Raw genomic sequence first — 7,913 nt, 5'->3', positions numbered from 1 at the left:
AGTTTCTTGAACTTTTCTATCCAATTTTATGTTGCGAACATCGACTTTTTATTTTATTTTATTTTATATTTTTCCCTTTCTTATATTCCTCTCTTGAAATGGTGAATAGTATTTTGCTTTTACAGCTCAAATTCATTTTGACATATTTTAATTTTCCAAGTAATTTTGTATATAATCCCAATGTTCAATTATATCTTTTAATTTTCAATGGTAACAACAACGGTTGATTTTGAAAATTAAGTTTTCCCTTTAATAAATTTGTATACATAAATAATTTTTTTTTATAGATTTGATGCATTATAAGTAGGTAGAGTACAAACCAACCACTATTTTTTTTAGGAATAAACCAATAACAATAGTCAAATATAAAACAATTAGTTGGCTTCAAGCTGAATAGTAGTAAGTTTCTGTGTGGGTGATTTTTCGACCACACTGCCCGCTTAGTAACCAGCTGGAGAGCACTAGCAGAATAGATGGCACCTGGCTGACCTGCAACAGAAATATAAGAATCCCGTGGTGGTTTCGACCACCCGGGGGCACTCCAACGATCAAGTCAGTATATCTCTCAAAGATAAATTAAGTACTAAACTCACAAGCTTGAGTATCAAAAGCATACCTTAGACCCATGGGGGTGCCTCTCTTTTATAGCCAACATAACCCTAGTCCCAATAGAAGCCTAACTTCTATAGACTCAGGATTACTGCTAATCTTGGACTCCCAGTAAGATTAGGATAAACTCTCTAAGAGTCTTTTCTTAATACAAACTGAAGTCTTCTCTCATTCTAGGACTCTTGTCCCTCATCCAGGTTGAGTTCCCTTTCCATTCTAGGACTCTTGTCCTTTATTCGCTTATCTCGGATTCCGATATCTTCGGAGATAACCTCAGCTTTACCGAGATCACCTCGGCGTCACGGCCAAGACACGTGGCACCTCGGTTGACACGTCGGCGTCACCTTGCCACGTGTTGGTACTAAGAAAATATATCCCCACAACTGCCCCCTAGGTTCTATTACCTCGGCATTCTGAGGTGATGGAACCTACACTGTTCGTTCATCTGTGCCTATCTGTCCGAGATCAAACTTGTCGACCTCAAAGTTTCCTGGACTTTACTGTCCACTTCTGTCATGTATCAAGATTCATGCCTTCCAAGCTGCTTCAAATCGCACCTCCTTGCCGAGGTTCTGGTTTCATTAATTCGTAAACTCCAAGAGCTTTGCAACTGCTCCACTCACACTCTCTGGTGAGTTCCCGATTTCCAGTTATCTATTTGACTCCGGCAATTTTCATATCGGCGTTCATTTCACTTGGTAGGTTTATAAACTCTTTTACTTGCTATTTAAGCTTAATCTTTCATAACTCTTTTGATCTACTTTGAATCTGTTTATTTGCCATCTGTTGCCTTCTATTTTCGTCTGTCTTCAAGTTTTGAATTGTTTGAATGCCTGGTACTTGTTCTTGTCATATCCGCTTTCTGTTGCTAGCATCATGTCTGGGTCATTACTTTCTTGTTCTTCACATTTTTACTTAGTGCTTGTGTACTTGGCTTTATTCTTGAACTTTGTCATCTTCTTGACTATTTTTCTCTTTTTTCATTCAATCCTCTGGCTTTTTCTCTTTCTAGCTCTTTTGCTTAAATCTGTCATTGTTCCAAGCTTTCAAGCTTCTGCAACTGCCTTCGTTCCTCTCCTCCGGTGAAGCTTACGTCATTCTGTCATTGTCGTCAGACTTCGGCAATTCTCATTCCAGCTTCCCTCTTTCTGGTAAGCCACTGTTCCTCTTGATTTTATTTCTTGTTGCTGAGATAATGGTAGAGAAGCTCTCCCAGCTGACTGTCAATTCTGAACCACCGTCAACCGTTGAAGTAGATTAGTCCGACGTCCTTGCCTTAGTCCCTAGTTCTTAGGGTCTTCATCTTTGTACTTTTGTTTTCTTTGCATATGTCACCTTTTTTGCTTCTGAAAAATGTTTGTTGTTGGCCGATGTTAACATTCCTTGCTCCTTGATTATTATTCCTTCTTCCACTATATTTGATAGCCGTGTCGGGTAATTGACTTCTCGGATGGCTCTGGGCTCCAGAAGTCTGTCTACTTCTTCTTCTACTGTTTCGACGTGCATCAATGTCGGTCCTTTTGCTCGTTGGATTTACAGGTTTGGCCGACCTGTCGACGTTCAATTTGTGGCATGTGACCTCGGGGTCAATGCTAGGCATTTCATAAGGTGTCCAAGCAAATACCTCAATGTTTGCTCTCAAAAAAGCTTCCAATTCCCTTTCTTCTTCTTCGGCTAAGCCTAAGCCGAGAAGAAAAAAGCGTTCTTCATCCCCCTCATGGACGAGGATTTTCAGTGCCTCCTCACTCCTCTCGGCTGGCTCCTTGCCGACATCATTTAGTACCTTTATGTCCTCATTTTCAATCTCTGCCTTCTCTGGTTCTCGAATGCTGCAGGTGGATTTCATTGCTGCCATGGAGTAATTCTCCGCCTGCAGTTGATCCCCTCTGACTTCTTCAATCCCATGTTCTGTTGGGAACCGCAGTAGTTGATGCAACGTTGAGGGAACTGCCCCCATTGTATGTAGCCATGGCCTTCCCAAGATGATATTGTATGGTGAGGGCGTGTCAATCACCATGAATTCTGTCTTGATCTTCTTCTAACTGCTCTAGCATGATTCTATACTTAGAATATTTTGCATGCCTTTCATACTTTGCCTCATTTGTGCAATCTTCTTAGGGTTACATACCTCGGGTATAATAGCTACAAAACTTTTACTTCGGCAAGATACTGACCTGTAAACTTTTCATAAATTCTAACAAGTGCGAAAGATATACTACTCAATGTTAACTTTGCAAACTTTTTCTCAAGTTTCAACAAGTGTTTAAACGGTGATCTCGGTCTAGCCTACTTGTAAATTGCTACAAATTTCAACAAGGATTAACATATACTGTAACAGGGATCAACAAGGATTAACATAACAAGTGTTAAACAATAATCTATTTGTAAATTGCTACGAATTTCGACAAGTGTTTAAACAACATACTTAGCTCTTTCCTCAACCTGTAAATTGCTGCAAATTTCAACAGATGATCATATGTCGGCTTAACGTTATCTTGTAAATTGCTACAAATTTCAACAAGTGTTAAGCATCTTCTTTGGTTTAACCAACCTGTAGATTGCTACAAGTGTTTAAGCAATAACCTTGGTTTTGCTTCAACTCGTAAATTGCTACGAATTTAAACAAGCGAAGAGAAACAGTAACCTTGGCTTAACTTCGGTTAAACATCATCTGGGCTTAACTTCGGTTAAGCATCATCTGGGCTTAACTTCGGTTAAGTATCATCTCGGCCTAACTTCGGTTAAGCATCATCTCGGTTTAACTTTGGTTAAACATTATCTTGGCTTAACTTCAACTTGTAAATTGCTGCAAATTTCAACAAGTGAAGATAAGGAACCATCTCGGCTTAACTTCAACTTGTAAATTACTACAAATTTCAACAAGTGAAGATAAGGAACCATCTCGGCTTAACTTCAACTTATAAATTGCTACAAATTTCAACAAGTGAAGATAAGGAACCATCTCAGCTTAACTTCAACTTGTAAATTGCTACAAATTTCAACAAGTGAAGATAAGGAGCCATCTCGGCTTAACTTCAACTTGTAAATTGCTACAAATTTCAACAAGTGAAGATAAGGAACCATCTCGGCTTAACTTCAACTTGTAAATTGCTACAAATTTCAACAAGTGAAGATAAGGAACCATCTCAGCTTAACTTCAACTTGTAAATTGCTACAAATTTCAACAAGTGTTAAGCAATACCTTTCGGTTTAACCAACTTGTAAATTGTCCACAAATTTCAACAAGTGGTAAACGCATTCTTCTTCTTTGCGCCCCCAGTGTGAACTTAAAATCCATTTGGGTTCTCATCATACATGTAGCTTCGACCTTGTCGCCGAGGTTGAATTCAAGACGAGGTTGTTAGCCTTGGTTTCTCTATTTGGCTCCAACCTGAGTTTGATTTTCGGCCTCGCATCGGCGAGCCGTTTCTCTTTTCTTGTTCCGATGCCTTTGTTCCCGGCATGTCCTCCTCGACCCTAGCATACGTCTCAATTCTGGCCAACTTTAGTCTGATCTTGTGTGTTTCCTTTTTATCTTCTGGGATCTGAGATCTGCTCATTGTGCTCTTCTCCTCTCGGACTCAGGTGTTGAGATTTTATCTTTTGGAATCTTGGATCTGCTCACTCAGGTTGAGCACTTCTTTTCTCGGACCTACTCATCTAGGCCGAGATCATGTCTTCTGGGATCTGGGATCCGAGTTTTGCTCACTCAAGTTGAGCTCTTCTATACTTGAATGTTATCTTCTTGGGAGCGCTCATGCCGCCTGTCTTTGCATCATTTCTGGAAGGGTCTTCGTTCCTCCGTAAGTATCTATCCTTCCATACCTGGAGGTCATCTTCGTTGCTTCGATCTGTTATCTTTGGTGCGTCACCTTCCTGGCCGGCGTCTTTCACTCCGTGACTCTGGTCACGAGTTTCTGTGTTGCTATTGTCCCCTTCAACGTCGAGGTTGATAGATCTCCCATTCCCAGTAGGAGGGTTGTCTCCAATCTGATCCTTCTGTCCGTCATTGGCCATTTATTCTTCTTTCTTTCATTGGCCATCTATTCTTCTTTCTTTCCCACAGACGGCGCCAAATTGTATGGGTGATTTTCCGACCACACTGCCAGCTTAGTAACCAGCTGGAGAGCACTAGCAGAATAGATGGCACCTGGCTGACCTGCAACAGAAATATAAGAATCTCGCGGTGGTTTCGACCACTCGGGGGCACTCCGACGATCAAGTCAGTATATCTCTCAAAGATAAATCAAGTACTAAACTCACAAGCTTGAGTATCAAAAGCATACCTTAGACCCATGGGGGTGCCTCTCTTTTATAGCCAACATAACCCTAGTCCCAATAGAAGCCTAACTTCTATAGACTCAGGATTACTGCTAATCTTGGACTCCCAGTAAGATTAGGATAAACTCTCTAAGAGTCTTATCTTAATACAAACTGAAGTCTTCTCTCATTCTAGGACTCTTGTCCTTCATCCAGGTTGAGTTCCCTTTTCATTCTAGGACTCTTGTCCTTTATTCGCTTATCTCGGATTCCGATATCTTCGGAGATAACCTCAGCTTTACCGAGATCACCTCGGCATCACGACCAGGACACGTGGCACCTCGGCTGACACGTCGGCGTCACCTTGCCACGTGTTGGTACTCAGAAAATATATCCCCACAGTTTCTTTTGAATAGATGAAAAAATCTCATGCATTAAGAGTGTAAGATTTTATAACTCTCAAATCAGTAAATTAATAAACTAGTAATCAAACCTCAAAACACAATTATGTTGGCTGGCTTTATGAGTAAATTCCAAGCCCCTTTAAATTGCTCATGTTTCATCGAAGCATCCCCATAGTGAATGTGAATTCTTTTTTCTTTTTTTCTTTTTTTTTCTCTCTAGTGGGAAGAGAAGAGTTCTTCAATAGTTTTAGCCATGGCAAAGAAACCAAGCATGGGTCGCCAAAAGATCAAAATTGCGAAAATAGAGATCAAAAATCGCTTGCAAGTCACCTTCTCAAAACGCCAATCTGGGCTTTTCAAGGTGGCAGGCGAACTTTGCACGCTTTGTGGCGTAGAGATGGCTATCATAGTTTTCTCTCCGACTGGTAAAGTCTTTTCTTTCGGCCACCCTAACGTGGATTCTATCGTTGATCAATTCTTGACTCGAAACCCTCCACCTAACACCACCACACGTCGCCTTATTGAGGCTCATCGTAATGCTAGCATGCACGAGCTCAACTTACAACTTACTCAAGTTCTCAATGAATTGGAAGTCAAGAAAAGACATGGTGAAACCTTTGATCACACGAGAAAAGCTAGTCGACAATATTGGTGGGAAGCTCCAATAGACAAGCTTGGCTTGCATGAGCTTGAACAACTTAGGAATTCAATGGTTGAGCTCAAGAAGAACGTAACCAATCAGGCAAACAAAATTCAAGTAGAGGGCAACACAAATCCTTTGCCATTTTTCTTAGTAAATGGCAGTGGAATCGTTGATCCCTTTGAGAGTAAAACATCTCATATCAATGCTTCTTCTTCAACCAGTCCTAATGTCCATAACTTTGGCTATTATGGTCATGGATTTTTTTAAGGTTTTCTTGTCCATTTTCATGTTGGTTCCAAGCTGGCTAGTACCTTACTAGCCTTAAATGTCAATACATAAATCTTTTTTCAGTTATGTTTGTCCATGGATTGTGATGATATCTTTTTTCAGTTACTAGCCTTAAATGTTTTTCATCTAATATTCCTTAGTGCCATAATAAATATTAAATTAATTCATTTTTGGCAAGTTATAATAATCATAACTTTATTAGTTAAAATTTAACCTTTGTATGGATAGAATGGATTTAAGATGGCTTTCCAAGATGTCACTTTCACACCACTGAATGAAATTCTTTAGAAAATTGTGTTTAATTTATATTTTCCTATAATAATAATGAGCTCAATCTTAGGATTAATATGGATGCTTCAATCCTATTGTTATGGTAAGAGAAAATTACATTTTACCCTTAAAGTATGACTAAATACCACTTTATCACTCTAACTATGAATTTATATCAACCTAAAACTTCTATTAAAAAGTTCATTACATTAATGAAAATAATCATGTGGCATGCACATGATAACTCTAATATTGTGATATGCCTAAATGAGCATATCTTGAAAAGAAAAAATAAATAAAAATTAATGGCATCAAAATTTAGTTCATTACATAAATGAAAATAATCATGTGGCATGCACATGATAACTCTAATATTGTGATATGCCTAAATGAGCACATCTTGAAAAAGAGAAAATAAAAATAAATAAATGGCATCAAAATTAATGTACCATTTTTCCAATTTTCCCATGGCCTAAATTTTCCATTGGTTTTTTTTTTTTCCCTCTAGCTTTCACAACAACCAAACGAACCCTAATTCATCACACAACTAAAATTTGATCGCTTGGGTTAGGTCAGTACTTAAAATTCAACATAAAATTTACAAAACAATGAGTTAATTCATTCCAAAGCATGCATGGCAAATCATGGAAGAAAACATATTAATTAAAAGAATTGATTCACAAAATAACAAACATTCAATTTCGTTGCCAATTGGTTGACGATTCAATGGAATTTCACTACCTTTGACCCTCATTGCAGGGATGGATCTATTTGTAGACAGTAAGGGGCCATGCCCCCCTGTTCAAAGGAAACAATGCTATTGGGATGATATGCTATGTTGCCCAAAACTTTCTTGTTATTACAAATGGCCCCTGTTGCTACCTTAGGAATATTGAAAACTTTGTGTCTTCATAAAACAAGTTTCTGTATGAAAGAATTGGAACACCAAAAAAATAGAATTATTATCTTTTTTTAAAAAAATTTATTTAATGAAAGCAGAATTTAACAGTAATAATACATTAATTATATTTTTTTTTATCACAATTTGTTTATCACCACATGAAGCATACTTATAATGCTGATATCATATTAATGAGATTCACATGAGACCTAATAAAACTTTTGAAATTTGAAAAGAAAAAAAAAAAAAAACTTTTACTTTAATAGATAATTGAGTTAGCATATACAAAGAATCAACTAATTTATAATTTCTCTTTTATTTATATATTAAAGTTGACTAGATATGACTTCTTTTTTGATAATGTGAAGACTAAATAGATAACAAATTTTATGTATTATTTAAGGGAGTCGTTATTCTTACTCCAAATATACTCCATTGTTTTCCATTATTATACATAGTTACTATTCTCACTCCCCTTTATTCCACATATACTTCTTTCTATGAATAATAAAAATAAAGAAGGGAGTGCATTTGGAAT

General features: G+C 37.7%; 1 pseudogene across 1 annotated transcript; it reads left to right on the top strand.

Moving 5' to 3' along the window:
* The first annotated feature begins 5,294 nt into the window (after positions 1–5,294).
* Positions 5,295–6,334, top strand: LOC114284942 (agamous-like MADS-box protein AGL62 pseudogene; annotated as a pseudogene). The gene has a single exon (XR_014350998.1). The product of XR_014350998.1 is annotated as an agamous-like MADS-box protein AGL62 pseudogene (transcript).
* Positions 6,335–7,913: the final 1,579 nt, after the last annotated feature.

This window comes from Camellia sinensis, chromosome 14 (genome assembly GCF_055761805.1).
Source record: "Camellia sinensis isolate YWXY chromosome 14, ASM5576180v1, whole genome shotgun sequence".
Classification (NCBI taxonomy): Eukaryota; Viridiplantae; Streptophyta; class Magnoliopsida; order Ericales; family Theaceae; genus Camellia; species Camellia sinensis.
The sequence above is the reverse complement of the archived record's forward strand: the minus strand, read 5'-3'. Positions and strand labels throughout refer to the sequence as shown.